The following is a 19,031-nucleotide window of genomic DNA, read 5'->3' on the forward strand; positions in this document are numbered from 1 at the left end:
AGTCAGTTCACTTCTCTGGGACTCAGTTCCCTCAACTGCAAAATGGGGATGAAGACTGTAACCCCCACCTGGGACAACCTGATTGCCTTTTATGTCCGTTCCTCCCCCCTCCCCCCCCGCAGCGCTTAGAACAGTGCTTGGCACACCGTTATTATTAAGGGACTACAGTATCTCTGTGTCACTACAGTGTGTCTCTGTGTGTATGTGTGTCTCTGGGCACGTCCCCTCTCCCCGCCTGAAGGTTTAGACCCCTTGAGACTTGGTGTCAGCGGAGCCTGGCCAAACGGTCAGTGGTGCGTGGTCAGCGGTGGGTGTTTCCAGCGGGGTCCGGAGCCGCCCCCGACGACTCGGGGGGGAAGGGAGTCATTCATTCATTCATTCGTTCCATCAATCATATTTATTGAGCGCTTCCTGTGTGCAGAGCACTGGACTAAGTGCTTGGAATGGACAATTCGGCAACTAGAGACGGTCTCTGTCCATTCATTCATTCAATTGTATTTATTGAGCGCTTTCTGTATGCAGAGCACTGGACTAAGTGCTAGGAATGTACAATTCGGCAACCAATAGACACAGTCTCTGCCCATTCATTCATTCAATCGTATTTATTGAGCGCTTCCTTTGTGCAGAGCACTGGACAAAGCACTTGGAATGTACAATTCGGCAACAGAGACAATCCCTGCCCAACAAAAGGCTCACAGTCTAAATGATGGCAATTTGTTAAGTGCTTACAATGTTCCAAACACTGTTCTAAGCGCTGTGGGGAGGGTACAAGGTCATCGGGTTGTCCCCCGTGGAGCTCACAGTCATCCCCGAGGCAGGCCCCGACGCCACCCGCACAAACGCATGGACTAAAGGCTCGTTTGGCCAGCGCCGCCGGGAAGCGGACAGCAGCCTCTTCTACTCCACGGTAGACGACGCTGGGCCCGGCTACCATTTGGCCGCCGACTCATTCGTTCACTAGTATTTATTGAGCGCTTACTATGTGCAGAGCACTGACTAAGCGCTTGGAATGTGCAATTGGTCGACAGATAGAGACGGTCCCTGCCCAGCAACGGGCTCAGAGTCTAAACAAAGAAAAGGGCTGCCCAGCCAGTGCTGGAAAATCTACTAGACAGATTCTAAAAGAGCGGTAACACTCCGTCCCCCTGGCTTTGGCTGGTGGCCACAGCCATCCCTCCCCCAGGCCGAGCCCACCCATGCCTTTCCCCCCCCCCCAAATTCCCCGATGGCGTTGTCAGACCCCGAGGAAGCGGGTCCCTCAAACACACTCCGCCCTCCTCGGCCCTGCGGGCTCCCACCTCTTTGTCACCAAAGACCACATTGGCCTGTCCCGAGCACTTACTACAGCGCCCTGCACCCAGGAAGCGCTCGTTAAATGCCCTGGATTAAAAAGGGCCCTTTTCTTCTTCTGGAGAAGCAGCGTGGGCTAGTGGAAGGAGCAAGGGCTTGGGAGTCAGAGGTCGTGGGTTCTAATTCCGCCTCTGCCACTAGTCAGCTGTGTGTCTGTGGGCAAGTCACTTCACTTCCCTGGGCCTCAGTTACCTTCTCTGGAAAATGGGGATGAAGACTGGGAGCCCCACATGGGGCAACTTGGTGACCTTCTATCTCCCCCAGCACTTGGAACAGTGCAGGCACATAGTAAGCCCTTAACAAATACCAACATCATTATTATTATTATTATTATTATTATGTGCAAGTGGGAATGCCCCCCGAAAAGCGTGCCTTGTTAGAATTACAGGTTCGTATTTAGGTCACCAGAGCTCCAAAGGAGATGACCTCAGTGGGGTACTGAAATGTTTCTATCCCTAGTTAGAAGGGTACACCTGGACGTTTGATGGAAAGAAGAGTAGAGGGGATTTGGAATTGGCTTTTGCTTTGAGAGAATGCCAACAGGTACCAGAGGGGCATTAGCTGGAGTTTCTAAACTCTGGCGCTTTAGGTTTTACCAATTGCCTGGCTAATATTTAGCAAATCATGTGATCCCAAGGGTGTTCTTATCTGCTAAAAGGAAGTTTTGTTACCTTCCTTTTGAGAAATACTTGCCAATGTGTTTCTTTTAGGTGTTTAGACTAATTCCTAAACAAAAATTAAAAAAAAAAGTTTTTTTTTTTTAAAAGGCTACTGTATGAGAACACGTTTTCTGAAGCTAACTTTCCTTGCATTTTTTTCCCTTTGTGAGGGTACTCTGAAAGTTTACTGTTGAAATACCATTGATTGAAAGTTTACAGATATTAAATATATAAGAATACTTCATATCGTACAAATACTTCATATCGTAAGAATACCCATCCGTGGTAGGTAGTTTTATCCGAATGTTGAGCCTGAGAATCTTTTCCCTGCATCCTCATTTAACAGTACATGGACTGAGGGATTTAAAAGTTCCCTTTCAACAGGAGAGTGTATAATCGGGGGATGAAACTCCCTTCAGTGGTGTCATGAACTGTTAGAGAGAAAACATAGAAGTCAAGACTCAAGTCTAAACAAATTAACAAACAAAACCCGCTACCAAATAGAAATCCACAATAGTACATTTGTGCTTTAGAGGATGGGTAATATAGCTGCAAAGTAATTTAGGTATAATGTGACCATTTCTCCTTAAATTTATAATTTTTTACATAAATGAGTCCAAACTATTTGTTATGGCAGCTTCGTCCTTATTTGAAGTTTTAAAATTAGCAAGTTGAGAAGGGATGCTGGTAACATTTGGGCCAATCAAGATTTGCGTAGCTTTCCTAGGCTACAGAATATTTCAGTAGAAATAAATGAAAAACAGGCTCCTCTTCCTCTTTTTCCATATTTCATGTTGAATGTTGAATGGTTTTTGCCTTTTAACAATTTCAAAAGAGTTGCTTTTATTTCATTTACATATGCCACCACGTAATTAGGATTTCCTGTGAACTTAATTGATCTCGTCTATAGGGTGTGTACATAATATTTTTATCAGTTAGTGTTTCCAACGGTTATAGAAAATGTGAACCTGAAGTAGCTGTCATACCTCGATAGAAAACGAATGATAGTGTACAGTGCAGAATTTAGTTAGGTTTTTGAGTCAGAAAACTACTTACCATCATCGGCAGCATTTGAGTACCTACGCTGTGCAGAACCCTGTACTAGGCACTTAGAAACAAAAACCTTTATTCAGCAGTAAATATTTGAACGCATAGATTGTCAGTAGTTTTTACTGGGCTTGAATTCGCTTGCATTTTTTATTCAGATAGGTTGCAAATAGTAATGCCGCAGCAAGCGATTCTCCTCACTTTTCAATACCCTGTAAAATCTTTTTTAGATCTCTATTTAATTTGTGATAGCAGTATGGCAAATGTAATTTAGAAGAGTAGAGCGCTGTACAGATGTATACTGTGTTATACATTTTCTTAAGATGCTCAAAGCTTTTGTGGTCTCATGGTAATTACCAGATATACTCAGGAACTGAAAAATGTGATGACTGGAAAATAATATTAACATGATAAGTCCGCTCTTCTTCCTGCTCCTTTTTTCCACCCTTTTCTTTTGCCAATGTCCTTTTCAGTCCCCTGAAACATAACACATGCATTCACTATGGATTTTGGATTAAATGCAGCGGCCGAATTAGGGGCTGTTCTTTGGACAAGATGCACCTGTCTGGGTAGAATTGGTGGTGCACATGAGCGTGGCCCCAGGCACAGGATGAGTACTAAATTTTCCTTAATGTGAAGTTCCTCAAGAATGCAAACCCTTTGTTAAAAGAGAGTACTAATAAATAATAACAATAATAGTGGTGGTACTTCTTAAGCAAACACTGTACTAAGCATGGGAGTAGATATAGGATAATCAGGTTGGACGCAGTCCCTGTCCCATATGGAGCTCACTGTCTGAGGGAGGGTGAACAGGTGTTGAATCCCCATTTTACAGATGAAGAAACTGAGGCACAGAGAAGTCAAATTAGTAGAAAAGACTGCTAAGGTCAGCTAGTGGGCAGCTGGTGGAATTGGGGTTAGAACCGCGGTCCCCTGGCTACCAGGACTGGGCTCATTCCACTGGCCTATGCCGCTTCTCTGGGAGAACTGACACCGGATGCCACTTTGAATCATCATATTCACATTTTGTTCCTTCTGCAGCTTCCACCCTTTCCTCCGTTGAGGCTTTTGTGAACACGTCTTCATCATCAGTGGCATTTTTTAAAACACCTATTAGATATGAAGCCCAGTACAAAATCTTTAGGAAAGCGAGCTTGGGAGGAGTGAAGAGCGGGAGCCGGGAGTCGCGGGTGAAGAGACCCGACGTGTAAGGAAAAGGTGGAATCCATCGGCCGTGTTTATGGGGCGCTTACTATGTGCAGAACCCACTGTGGGAAAGCCTCGAAGCAGTCGTAAGCTACTTTTGCATGATGGGGAGCTGTTAGAAAATGTTTGAGGAGGAGAGAGATGTACCAGGTGACGCTTGAAGGGGTGAGGATTCATGTAGCAACGTTTAGTGTAGGCCAAAGGGGCAGAGATTGGTAGCAGGTTGACCCTTGAAGTTTGACAAGAGCTTGGACCAAGGTGGTAGCTGTTTGGGTGGAGAGGAAGAGGTGGATCTGGGAAATATTGCAGAGGAAGAACTAATAAGATTAGTTAAGCAGCATGGTCCAGTGGAAAGAGCGCGGGCCTGGGAGTCCGAGGACCTGGATTCTAATCCCGACTCAGCCGCTCGTCTGTTGTGTATCTTTGGGCAAATCACTTCACTTCCTTGTGTCTAGGAGTGTAGGATTTAGGGAGCCGAGAGAGTTTCTACTTGGTACAATGCTGGTAAAATGCATAGGAATAAAGAGCAGGCAGTTGATGGCTTTTCTGCTCCTTCACCGGCTGGTGGAATAACCTTTAATAATTGGATAGCAGTTGATCAGTTCAATAATGACCTAGAATCTAGGTTCTTCTAGCAGAGTAATAGTAATAACAGTTGTATTAAATGCTTACTTAATGCCAAGCACTGGGGTAAATAGGATCTGGTCATCATATTGGAAACTAGTGCTCTCCCACAAGGGGCTCAATCTAAGAAATAGGGAGAACAGCTATCTTAATCCCATTCAACAGATGAGAAAACTGAGTCACAGGGAAACCTGGTCTCTCTCCCTCTTCGACTGAGAGCCCCATGTGAGGTGGACCGTATCCATCAGATTATCTTTTATCAACTTTTTCACAGTTTGGCATACAGTAAGTGCTTAATAAATATGATCATTATTATTTATCATTATTGAGGTTGGTATATACCCCTAAGGTCGTGTAGCCAACCAGTGGCTGACCTGGTAGTAATAATAGCTTTTATTATTATTATTATCACACCACTATTATTATTATAATAATAGCTATTATTATTATACTATTATTATTATTATTTAAGTGCTTACAATGTGCCCGGCACTGTCCTAAGTGCTGGGCTGGATAGAAGCAAATTGGGTTGGACACAGCCCCTGTCCCATGTGGGGCTCACAGTCTCAATCCCCATTTCATGGATGAGGTAACTGAGGCCCAGAGAAATGAAGTGACTTGGCCAAGGTCATACAGCAGACAAGTGGAGGAGCTGGGATTAGAACCCGTGACCACCTGATTCCCAGGCCTGTGCTCCATTCATTCAACTGTATTTGAGCGCTTACTGTATGCAGAGTACTGTACTAAGCGCTTCTATCCTTTTCGCTGTGCTGCTTAGAACCATCTCTCCGGACTCCCAAACCCACGCTTTTTCCCACCAGGTGACGCTGCTCTGGGTTCAGCCTAAAAATTGGTGTGCCAGCCCGTAGGTGACATTTTGTTTTGGTGCATGTTGCATTCCCCTGAGTGATGCTGCTGCTCCTTCCGACCTTGGGTCTCCTGGACTTGCTATACTTGGACTGGCAGCTTTGAGCAAGCTGTGGTGAAGCGCCACGGTAGTAGATGGCTACAGCTAGGGAGGATGTGGTACAGAGGGTCAGAGATATGCCAAGTGGCTTGCGGAGGAAAGATAGGAAAAAGGGGCTAGGGTGTTCGCTCTGGCAGATAGGTACCCAGCTCCCCCAGCTGACAGTGATAGCTCTCTTGGTTAGAACTCTGCAAGTTGTGCATCTCTACATCTCCACATTTGGTCCCATCTGTGTTTCCACGTGTTCGTCTCGAGCGAGAGATTGAGTCCGGGGAGCTCTATTATATGACAATCTGGTTTGGACTGATAATCAATCATACCTCAGGGGGATTACCCGTCGGTCCCGTACAAATGTGTTTGCTCCAGTGAGTTGGCGGAGGGCGGTTATGCCAAGACAACCCCTCCTCCTGGAATTGTCTGATTATTATGATAAAATGTTTTTCCAGAAAGCGAAGAATGCATTTGTTTTGGTCTTCGCTAAGTCACTACTAAAACTTCCAGTTTGTTTTTAACTGGAACCTGCTGTTTCCAGAGCATCATTAGCATTGTTAGGCAGCGCGCCATCTCTCTGGGTATCAGCAGTGGTCCGTATAGGACCTAGACATTAAACTTCATTTTCAGTTCATAAGAAAATGTTCTTACGTTTCTTTGGTTGTAACTATTCGGCGCTCTGAGGTCTTGCAAGGAGTACTGACAGTGTGCTAAGTGTTTTCAGGTCACAGTTCCTTTAGTGTTTTTCCCATAAAGAGCTCTTTGCTTTTAAAAGAAAGGCTAACAATCTACCACCCTGTAATGTTGTGGATATAAAGTAAGACTTCCTGTTAGGATGAAAGAAGGAATTGGAACTAGGTAAAGTGCGCACACACTGAGTGTAAATTCTCTAAAATTGCTAGATGGGCCCTGATTTCCGTGTCACTAGAATGTAAACTACTTGGGGTCACGGCTCACGCCTCCTTGTTCTGTTGGGCTCTCCCAAGCACACGGTACAGTACTCTGCACGGAGTAAGGCTTCAAAAAAATACCAGTGATGGCTTTCTGGTTTTTGTAAAAGAAAGGACAGCAAGTGTCTGTATAAGTCATACCCAGTGCAGGTTGAAAAAGTTCATTCATTCATTCAATCGTATTTATTGAGCGCTTACTGTGTGCAGAACACTGTACTAAGCGCTTGGGATGTACAGTTTGGCAACAGATAGAGACAATCCCTCCCCAACAACGGGCTCACAGTCTAAAAGGGGGAGACAGACAACAAAACAAGTAGTCAGGCATCAGTACCATCAAAATAGATAAATAGAATCATTGATATATGCACATCATTATTAAAACAGAATAATAAATTATACAAATATACACAAGTGCTGTGGGGAGGGGAAGGGGGTAGAGCAGAGGGAGGGAGTAGAGACAATGGGGAGGGGAGGAAGGAAAGGGAGGGCTCAGTCTGGGAAGACCTCTTGGAGGAGGTGAGCTCTCAGTAGGGCTTTGAAGGGGGGAAGAGAGTTTGGTGGAGGTGAGGAGGGATGGCATTCCAGGACAGCGATAGGACATGGGCCAGGGGTTGACAGCGTGGCAGGCACGAACTGGGGACTGTGAGGAGGTGAGCAGCAGAGGAGCAGAGTGTACAGGGTAGGCAGTCGAAAGAGAGAAGGGAGGTGAGGCAGGAGGGGGCAAGGTGATGGAGAGCTTTGAAGCCAAGAGCGAGGAGTTTTTGCTTCATGCGAAAGTTCTTATGTTCTGTTAGTATCTTAATGCCATCAACAGTATCCACAGTCACGCCTGCCAGAATGCATGTTTGCACTGTCCATTTTGGCAGCAGAATTGGGGAATGTTCTTCTGACAAAGAGTGTCTTTCTAGGTAGAATGCGCTATTATGTCAGAAAAAATGTTGTGTGCTTGTGCGGGTTGTCGGAATTTCACTATTCGGTTATAACATGATGGAAGAATTAAAGCCTGCATTGCAAACCCGTTCTCGTACAGCACGATCCACGGGTTTTTACAAGTAGATTGAAGACATGATGCCGATAAACTGGGCCATTTAATTCTTTGTGTTTCGTTTTCTGTTTTTTTTTTTTTCCTGTAACTTCACAATGTTTAATATAGTAAGAAAGAAAAGAGGGTAGGGATGTAAAGCATTCTGCTCGTGGTGGACCTGGTAATATAGCAGTTTGAATCAAAAAATGCCAGTGATGGTGGCATATTCAAATGATCTGTCACCCAACCATTAATTTGCCTTGAATTAATGGTTACTCTCTCAAGGCTTTCTCCTAACAGGAAACTTCTCACGGCCCCTACATTATAGGAGTGCTTCTTGTACCTAACTCACTAAGCTCCTTGCAGTAAGCTGCTGGTGGTTTTGTCACAAGTTGGCATGCTTAAGTTTAGGAAGATGGTTTGGGGTTGTGCTGTCAGGGTGACTTTAGCCAAAAAAAAATCCCCAGTTTTGTGGAATACTTTCTAATTGGCCTGGGAGTCTACCATATTTAGTCTCTAAGCTCCTTGTGGGCAGGGTCTGTGTTTACCCACTCTGTTATATGGGTATTCTCTCAAACACTTGGTTCTGCGCTCTGCCTAGTAAGAAGCCGCATGGCCAAGTGGCAAGAGCATAGGCTTTTGAGAGTTAGAGGTTGTGGGTTCTCATCCCGGCCCTGCCACTTGTCTGCTGTGTGACCCTGGGCAGGTCACGTAACTTCTCTGTGCCTGTTACCTCACCTGTAACTGTGACTGTGAGACTGTGAGCCCCATGTAGGACAGGGACTGTGTCCCACCTGATTCCCTTGTATCTACCTCAGGGCTCAGAATGGTGCTGGCACATAGTAAGAGCCTAACAAATACCTTCATTCCTATTACTACTGTGTTCTGCACATAGTAAGCACTGAGAAGCAGCCTGGCCTGCTGGAAAGAACACGGGTCTGGCAGCCAATAATCCTGGCTCTGCCACTTGTTGTCTTGTTGACCTTGGATAAGTCACTTCAGTTCTGTGTCTGTTACCTCATTTGTAGAATGGGGATTGCATCTTCCTCCCTCCAACTTAGACTGTGAGCCCTATGTGGGGCAGAGACTGTGTCCAACCCCATTATCTTATATCTGTCCCAGCGCTTAGAACAGTGCTTGGCACATAGTAAATGCATAACAAATACCATGAAAAAGCACTAATAAATGCCATTGATTGATTGCTGTATAGTTTTTTCCTAGAATGCAAGCAGTCTTTCTCTTTGCCCACCTTACCCGAGGGTTATCTCCCTTACCTTTGGGATTACCCTGAGGCCACCCAGTCTGATAATGGGGCGGGAAGACTCTGTCAGTCCAGGGGGCACCCTGTTTTCTGGGTCTCCGAGGTGGGTTCGGAGCCTGGACTAGAGGTGTATGGCCCTAACATATGGGTCCTCGGGTGATCCTTGCTGGAGTTTTGTGCTTACCATTAGGTAGGGGGTTGGAGGGTGGCAGGAGGGGGGGAATTTGTACCTCAAATAAAATTTTCTCCAAATAGATTTTCTTCAGAAAATCCCCTTGTCTCGGGTAGACGCTATGAATGTGTCTACACTCATACACGCTCATAGTGTATTTTTTTAAAATCCCTATAGATACACCAATCTTTTTTCTATTAAAAGCTGAATGCTTTCAGAATGTCATCCATGGACCTATCTCGGTCACTTTTCTGTCAGAAATCACATGCTATAAGCCAAAATGAGAGAATTCAGTCTTCATATTTTTGTTGCATGGTGAATAAAGTCATTGTCCAATTTGTGAGTTTACTCTTGTGTTCTGTGGCTAACTCTACTTCTCCCTCCATTCCCTTATCGGATGTTGAAGAAATGCCTTTCTCCACTGGTTTTTTCAGAGTTATTATTATTAATAATAATCGTATTTATTGAGTGCTTATGTGTAAAGCAGTGTACTAAGTGCTTGGGAGAGTACAATATAACATCAGACACATTACCTGCTCACAATGAGCTCACAGTCTAGAGCATTGCATTGTGCTGCGGCCTCCACTCTACCTCAGTAGGAGTATTTTGACCATAGGATCAATTCCTGTTTGTGCCTTGCAGGGTGAAAGCTTTTCCCCATTTTCATAGGGATCTGAATATTACGTAGCCCTACCTCTTATTTCTGTAACATGGATGGAACGAAGCTGCAGAGTTTTAAAAATTGATCTGAGCAGGTGGATTGTGTTAGTTACCCAAATCGATCATAATAATTACGGTATTTGTTAAGGGCTTGCTAGGTGCCAAGCTCCGCTCTGAGCTCTCCCATAGATGCAAGGCAATCAAGTCGGACACGGTCCCGAGCCCACCAAGGGCTCTCAGTCAAAATCAGTACTGAATATTAATCCCCTTTGTGCTTCTCATCTGTTATCTTCATTTTCTGATTCTAACCCTACTGTTATTCTACTGCTGTGCTCTATTTTTGACAGGAAAAGGCAAGGAAGAAGAGGGAGATTAACAAAGGGAGTTGGGGGGTGGGGGTGGGAAGGCTGAATGAAAGCTGCAGAACGGGAAGCTGGGATTGGCATAACTAAGAAGGGAGGAGCACCATAACATAGGAAGGAGATTTTCCTGCGGCGGGGTGAGGTTATGTTTTCGAAGAAGGAGCCACAGGATACGAAGAAGAATAGAAGCGCAGGTTGAGATCCGGGAAAAAAAACCAGTGTGATTATCGTGAGAAGGACCCAGCAGCATGTGGCTTATCCAGGACTCCACTTTGTTTTTCTTCTTTCTGTTGCCTGCCTTTTTGCTCTTTCACTAGTTCCACCATAATGCATGGGATGCAGAGGTGAAGCCCTCCCAGTTTCATCCCAGGTCTGGGCACTGGTTCTTTTAAAGAGCCTAATAGCTAGTTTATTCCCCGGCATGAGTTCCGCCTTGGTCCTTGTGTTCCAGTCATCTCCAGGCTGGAGCCAACGAAACAGGAATCTTCCCTGGCAGGTAGGTGGGTAGTAGGCACCTCCCTTCCCCTCTGCACGAGGCTGGCCCGGACTCCCACTATCCACTTTTCCTTCTGGGTCCGGGGCCACAGAGGCAGGTAGAACCGAAACCCCTGTCCTGAGCCTTTTGGCTCGCCCTTCTGCCGCTGAGCATCAATCACTAAGGTGGGCTCTGTAGGGGCAGTGGTCGGGAGGTGGATGGGGTGCCCAGAGGGGATTGCGTTAGACCTAAAGTTTCGCCAATCCACCCCCGAGGACTTTCCCCAAACCCGGGGAAGGGGCACGTGGGATTAAAGGCCTTGAAGATCAGCTTCCCTCACCAGAAACCCACATACAGTCGACCCAGCCTTCAGTGAGTACTTAGAGTGAAGCTGTTGGCCAGGCTGCATAAGTCAGTATTTTGGGTGGCGGGTGTGGGGCGTGTCTCGGGCCACGGTGGTGGCGGTGGTGGTCTGAGGGGTGGGTGTGAGTAGAGTAGGGGTAACCACAGGGAGGGGAGGGGCTCTGCAGTTGGGGTGTGTGATAGAGGAGGCTGGGGCAGGGTACAGATGAAGCGCTGAGGGAAGAACCTCTCAGGATCCCTTTCTGGGCCTTTTCCCCTGCCATACCTGGGACACCTGCTCCACGTGCTCACCTCTACCTCTGTCAGTAACGGGAAGGAAAAGGGGGTGAAATGTTTTTTAGTCGAAAGTTTCGATGGGGGCTGAGGTTGAAACGCATTGTGTATCTGAGTCCCTGCCGAGGGGTAAGCACTGTACGAAGCTCGGGGGAGAGTACAATAGAAGTAAAACATCTCTGCTCTCAAAGAACTCACAGATTAATGGAGGAGACAGACAGCAATTACTTGTAGATCACGAAAGCAGGCAGAGGAACAGGGATCTGAGTAGGAAGCAGTTCAAACATCAGAACAAACAGCAGGATGGATAAACAATGTTCAGATAAAGATTAAATGCCATGCATAAATAGAAATGGTGTTGATGTTGGGAATAAAATAGACAAGTGCTGAGGTTGGGCTGTTGGACTGATGTGACAGATCCGTGGTATTTATTGAGCATTTTACAGTGTACTCATTAACAGTAAGCTCCTTTTGGGCAAGGAACACGTCTATCAACTCAGTTAAATTGTACTCTCTCGAGCTGTACTATGGTGCTCTGCACACATTAAGCACTCAGTAAATATCTTTGACTGATTTCAGAGTCCTAAAGAGCTTGGGGGAGTAGAGTACAACAGACTCAGAGACAGGTTCCTTGCCCACAAGGAGTGTACAGCTGAGAAGGGGAGACAGACATAAATATAAATAAATTAGGGATGTATACATAAGTGCTCTGGGGCTGAGGATGGGGTGAATAACAAGTGTTTAAAGGGTTCAGATCCTAGCACATAGGTGACACGGAAGGGACAAGGAGTAGGAGAAATGAAGGATTAGTTGAAGACCTCTTGGAGATGTGATTTTAATAAGACTCTGAAGGAGGGGAGAGTGATGGTCTCTTGTATGTGGAGTGGGGTGGAGTTCCAAGTCAGAGGGTATGAGATCTGTGGCGAGACAGACGAACTCAAGGTACAGTGAGTGAGTTTGGAATTTATCAGGGTAGGTGGTTTTGGGAAGGCTATGAAGATGGGGGAGGAGTTTCCAGATAGTGTGAGGGAGTGTTTGGAAGTGGGAAAGTAGAGAATGCATTCCAGTGAAAAGATGAGCTTGAAAGGATTAAAGAGTGTGAGCTGGGGCAGTGTGATCGAAGGAAAACAATATTTAAGACAGAGAGAGCTAGTGGAATGTCTTGAAACTAATAATGGTAAGGAGTGATTGATGCCCTTCTCCTCCTCCTCCTGTGGTATTTGTTAGGCTCTTACTATGTGTCAAACACTCTTTTACATGCTGGGGTAGGTACAAGTTAATAAGGTTTGGACATAGTCCCTGTCCAGCATGTGGCTCACAGTCTAAGTAGGAAGAAGAACAGGTATTTAGGCCCCATTTTACAGTTGAGGAAACTGGGGCCCAGAAAAGTTAAGTGACTTGCCCAAGGTCGCACAGCAAGCACTTGGCAGAGCTGGAAGTAGAATCCAGGTCCTTCGACTCCCAGGCCCGTGTTCTTTCTACTAGGCCCCACTGCCGCTCCCTCACCTAACGGGCGTGTCGACTCCCCTCCACGTCTTTCCGGTCCCTTAATCCTGACCTCTGCACCTCCAGGGTGGGAAAGGACAGAAGTGGCTGCAGCCATGCTGCCTTCGCAACTTTGAGAACCTCATCAAGGCTTTGGCTGCCACTGGGGCGGTTGGCCTCCAAAATTCTGTTCTTCTGGCCACAGCATCCTACAGATTTTTCTGTTTGTCTCTTGTCTTCTGGGGTGTTTTGGTGTTTTTACTGTTTCATTTTAGGTGTCTGCCACTGGTTCCCTCTCCCCACTTTAATACTTACTTTATGAACCCCTTCAGGGCCAGAAACTTGAAATTCTCACCTGTAATTTTCCCCACATTTTGTACTGTACTCTGCACACAGTAATCACTTAATAATTAAAATCATTCCCAAGAGAGTAAGGGTTACTACTGAGATTGTGGATTATCTGCATATTAAAGCTCCATTCTGTCAGAACAGATGTGTGAAATACAGTTTAAATTGAGGATTTTTTTTCCATGATATAAACACTTGAATCATATTGTGGAATTTGTGGCGTTTGCTAGCTAACCTGACTGATGAATGGGTTTTTTGGAAAGGTGCTTGAAGCTGAACTGAAGTTTGGGCATCTTGTTGTTTTTGCTTGCTTAGCCATCTTTTTATGGAGCATAAGTGCCGAGAAATACTACTCAAATGAAATTTTAAAATGAATTAATTCCCCTTGGACTAATGTTGCATCAGAACATAGACTTATGGCCACTAAAAGGTGAGAATGACAGTTACCCATGTATTTTTGTAACTTGTGGTTGCTCTATTTTGGTTGAATCTTAAATTCATCCCTTCATGGAAGTATGTTTAAACAGTGACACATTATTTCTATCTTTAAAGCAGTTAAGTTGCATACTTGTTTATTATAGGACATTCTAATTCTAATATGTGGGATGTTAATAGAGGTTTCATGTTCATTCCCCAGTGTCTATTTATGTAGTGTGTTAGAAGTTGAGATAAATTTTAGAAAATCCTGCCCATTTTTGTTGAATTCAACGAGTTTTTGTTAAAAATCGAGAAAGATAACGACTTAAAAGTGTTTTACAGTTCACCGTGGAATTTGGTTAAAAGAAGAGTGAGGTTGTTTGAGGACATTTCCTTGATGCTTTGTGGATAGAACAGGTTTCCTTTCTTGTCTTGGCTTCTTTTGAAGGGACTACTATGTGTGTATTTGTGTTTGATTACCCAGTGGCAATAGAGTTTAAAAACTGCTCACAAGTTTATCTAAAATTAAATGCACCTTATTGCTTATGTTATTTACAGATATGCAGAACTTTGTTACATAGTTTCTGTAACAGAAATGATCCACTGTTCAGAACTTGTTTTCTGTCTCTGGTATTACAGCTAATGTTTTGGAATGGTCCAAACAGAAGATTTTTTGGTAAAATTTGCCTCCTAAGGAGGGGAGCTGCAACGGCCGAAACTTCAAAAGATATATCTTTGAAAATTTCGGCTGGAAAGGATTCTGCAGAGGGATTCATTGACTTTCACAGATTTATGTAGCTTTGCATGTGAGAAAAATGCATATTTTGTTATTACAGTCACTTGTCTAGGTTATTTTTGCTCTGTGGGTGTGAGCTGATGCTTGGGTTGTGAAGTGTCTTAGAATGAATTCTTTTCAGTGGGGTGCTGAGAAAAGCCATACACTTAATATAAAAATGTTGAGAGCTCATATTTCCCTCTTCATTTCTGCCCTGTCTCCTTCCAAAATATTCTAACATTCTAAGTCTACTCTTGTGTTGTGTCTTTACTTTTCTTGTGGAGAAAAAATAGCGCGTAGGAGGGAAAGGCAGTGGGGAAATGGAGTCATTAAATGTTTTCAACGGAGTCCTGTTTTGCTTCAGTTACTGTTCAGTTGTTGGGGGTATATCATAGAAGGTCCTCCTTAAAGCAACTTTCTTCCTTGTAATGTGCTCTCCCGAGCAGTTAGTACAGTGCTGTGCATATGATAAGCACTTAATCAGTGGCATTTATTGAGTGCTTGCTATGTGCACAGCACTGTACTAAGCACTTGGGAGAGTACAGTGCATCAGAATTATTGGTGGTGGTGATGACAAGCAGGGTCTGGCATGGAAAAAGTATTCCAATGAATAGTGTGCACACACAATTCAATTCCTGTAATATTACTCTGAATGAGAGGGTCATGGAATTGCAAAATATTTCTGAAATCACAGCCTGTTGCTAATGCCAATGAAAATGTTAACCCCTATTATTTCACATTTTAAATATTTAAGTATCTTAGAGGTTTCAGTCATTTTATATTGTTTCTAAGTACAGCAGGTAGGTCTTAATTAGGTATTCCATGTAGAAATTGCTATGACTACCACGAGAGGCCTGATTAGGCTTCGCTGTTTTTACTATGACCGGTGTTTCCAGAGAGGTGTTAGGTACTCATCTTTGATGCCCAAATGTCTTTCAGGTTGACTGGATCAGTTTCCACATGTTGGTGTGAATTGTGTGGGATGAATTTGGGTTTGTGGATGCGTGGCTTGTAAAATGTCCCACCGGCATTTTTGTCACTAGTGTTTAGCTACCCGATCCAGTTGTGTACTGTAGTACTTCCTAAACTTCTTCAATCTGGCCTTTTTCGGAAGGTGATGCTTATATAAACATTGCAAGGTCCTTTCTGTGTCTCAGGCAGTCAATCAGTGGTATTTATTGAGCTCTTACTATGAGCAGAGCACTGTACCTAGCGTTTGGGAGAGTACAGTGCAGTAGGGTTGGAAGACAAGTTCCCTGCCCATAAGGAGGGAACGGGTCTGCCAACTCTCTTTTACTGTACTCTCTCAAGGCTTATTCCAGGGCCGTGCAGGTCATTAGCACTCGATAAGTGCCATTGATTGATAGATATCAACAACAGTTTGCTGGAGAAGTAGGAAAAGTGGTGAGGTACTTTAATTGAAATGATGCCAACTATATTCATGGCTTAGCCTGATTTCTTTCATCATTTCAGCGTGTTCTAGTTTGGAAATGAATCTTTGAAAGGTTTTTCCCAAGGTATGCAGTTTTGGACTAGGGGATTACCCAGATCTTCAGAGAGTACAAAACATTTGCCTCATTTTTGTGAGAAGCTATTAGAGGAACTTTTCCAAAACTACAGGTTCAAAATGTGAAAAAAGAAATAGCATTAAGTAATGCTATCTCAGGTTAAAATGACGACTCAGATAATTGTAGTTTTAGGTCTAGAATAGCAGGTATCCCACAAGGCAAGTGGTACTTGAGTTGCCAAAATCACATCTTTATAAAAACATTGCCAACTCTTGGAGCACTAGGTCTCCTGTTTTTTAAACAATCAGTGGCATTTACTGAGCACTAGCTGTGTGCGGCACACTGTACTAAGAGCTTGGGAAAGTGCAGTCAGTCGAATCAGGAACATGATCTTTGCCTGTTAGGAGCTTACACTGTAGAAGGAAAGAGACGTTAAAATACATTGCAGGTGGATGTGTACATAGTGCTCTGAGGGTGAGGTGAAAATGAAAGTGCTTAAGGGGTACAGACCCAAGTGCAAAGGTGAAGCAGCTTGGTCAGGGAAAGCCTCTTGGGGAGATGTCATTTTAGGAGGGTTTTGAAGACTGGGGAAAGTGGTGTTCAGTTCGATATGAATAGGGAGGGAAATTCCAGGCCAGAAGGAGGGCATGGACAGGGGTCAGCAGCAAGAAAGATGAGGATCAAGGTACTTTGAATCGGTTGGCTTAGGAGAGTGAAGTGTGAAGGCTCGGATGTAGTAGGAGATCATGGAGGTGAAGTTGGAAGGGGGAGGGCTAACTGGATGCGTTTTGGGTTTTACAGTTTAGAGCTTAAAACTTGAGCCAAGTGGAAGAAGTTAGAGGGCAGAGGACCATGACCAAAATGATTGAAGAGGAGGAATATATGATGAGTGGCAAAAGGAACTGGGATTCTTTAGTATTGAGAAGAAAAGATTTAAAGTCGATTTAATAACAATAATTTTCAATAAATGGGACTGTTTCGTAGGGGATGGTGACTGTGATAGCTCAGAAGGAAATGAGTATAAATCGCAAATAGAAGTGATATATTCTTATGTTTGCTAAGCCATTGATATAACGAGCACTGTTCTGAGCGCTGGGATAGTTAGGAGGCTGTCAGGTAGAACACAGTCCCTAACCAATGTGGGTGCCCTTAGTCTAAGTAAGAGGTGGATAGGTTCAAGTATTGTGATTTGAGAGGTCATAGGACACTGGAATGGTTTGCAAAGAAACTGTGGGCTCCTAAAAATATCGGGAACACATCTACTTCGGAGAGCTAGTTGTAGTCCAGGCAACTTCTGAAATCAAGCCCTACGTCAGTTAGTTAGAAACAGGGAACCCCGTCGAAGCAGGAACCTGTGTGTCTACTCTTTCCACTTTCACAAGCACCATATAATCTTTCTTAAAAGCTCTTATATTTCCTCGTACTGGAAGCAGGAACCCGCCAGGGCGTGGAAAAAAAAAAAAAAGGTAGTTGAGGCAGCCAGGGACTGCAAAGCCCGGCCCTGCCCTGCCCTTGGCCCCCTGGGGTGCCAGGGGGCCACAGCCTCTCCCATTTTACCCCACCCCAAGCAGAATGTCTCACAAGTTCAGCGGATGCCATTGCTGCTTCCCGCCCAAGCCCATTGACTACCAGAGTTGTGGGAGCTGCCGGGATACTGGTGTAAAAATAAGATACCATTTGGACTTTGTGCACTGTTTTCTCCTGCCCTCCCTACATTTGCGGCGGAAGTCTTTGAGTGATAGCGAACCTTGGTTCGCCGAGAGTTTGGAAGACTACTGCCAAATGCCTTAACTGTGATGCGCATTTAGGGGTCGCAGGTTCGTTTGATACTTTGTGATGTTGGTTGATTTCGTGGGTTTGGGAATCAGAGTATGTGGTTGATGAGGCTTGGGCACGTGTACATTGCTCTAGCAATCTTGATTCTGTTCCTGTGTGAACACACCAAAACCTATTCATTTTCTTCATCTGTAAAATGAGATAATGATGTCAACCTAATTTGCTGGTTGTCTTGGGAATGAGTGTATATTCAAAATTATGTATTTTTAAGACTCTTTTGGCAAAAAAAAAAAGGCATCGCTAAATGCTTTCATTTGCCTCAACAAAGCCAAAACGTGGAGTGGAGTCTGGCTGAAATGAAGAAAGTTTTTTTTTTTTAATTGCTGTATTTTATTGTGCAGCAGGCATTTTTTTCTTGTGGGGGAGATCTTTTAAAAAATCTGGTATATGAGTTCCTACTATTGCCAGGAATTGTACTAAATGCTCGGGTAGATACAAGTTAATTCAGGTTGGACACAGTCCCTGTCCCATTTGGGCTCACAGTCTTAATCCCCATTTTACAGATGAGGTACCTGAGTCACAGAGAAGTGAAGTGACTTACCCAAGATCACACAGCAGACAGGTGGCAGAGTGGACTTTTAGAACCTAGGTCCTTCTGACTCTCAGGCCCTTGCTCTATCCTCTAGGATATATTGCTTCTCATTGCTGTTGTGGAGTGCCAGAAATGACCTGGGCATTGCACAGTATTTGGAGAAGTAGGTGACAAGAATGCTTTGGAAAAATTAATTCTTGATGAACAAAAGCTAAAGCTTCTTCCTGCATAGCACAATCAGGTTTTTTTGTATGAGTGATAAGTACATCTTTGAGTTATTTGCATTTCTGCCATTAACATGAAAGATCTTGAAGAGGCAGATATAAAGCCATATTTTAAAAGCAGCTTTTTGTATGATAAGTATTTTTGAGCTAGTAGGTTTATAAATCATAGGATTTTACACTCAAATGACAGTTTGAAAAGGGGGGAAAACAATTAAATATTAAATCACCCTTGAAGAGCTTTTTTAAGACTGGAGGCTGTGAGACAGAAACTTCTGTGGTGACAGATTTATTCCTTATTGAAATGGTTAGGAATCATCTCCCTAACGGGTATTACTTTAATTTATAGTCAGAATTTCTCAATGTTTGCAAGTTCAGGGGGCAACCTATGCTTAAAACAAAAGTCTTGCACCACAGTAAGAATGTAAGAATTTCCTCCTTAGAACTAGGAGCAGAGGGCAGACTGAAATCTCCCTTCCTGCCTCCCTCTCACACCCTGTGTCTACAGGCTCTTCTGACGGTGGG

General features: G+C 44.2%; 1 protein-coding gene and 1 non-coding gene across 2 annotated transcripts in view; one reads left to right on the forward strand and one right to left on the reverse strand.

The window, feature by feature from the left end:
* CAB39 (calcium binding protein 39) overlaps positions 1-19,031 on the forward strand; it is an 80,033-nt gene that overhangs the window by 3,700 nt on the left and 57,302 nt on the right. The gene's annotated exons all lie outside the window — the stretch shown is intronic.
* LOC114817497 lies at positions 1,077-1,138 on the reverse strand. Its single transcript, XR_003765361.1, has one exon. It is a non-coding gene; the product is annotated as a U7 small nuclear RNA (small nuclear RNA).

This window comes from Ornithorhynchus anatinus, chromosome 1, assembly GCF_004115215.2.
Source record: "Ornithorhynchus anatinus isolate Pmale09 chromosome 1, mOrnAna1.pri.v4, whole genome shotgun sequence".
NCBI lineage: Eukaryota > Metazoa > Chordata > Mammalia > Monotremata > Ornithorhynchidae > Ornithorhynchus > Ornithorhynchus anatinus.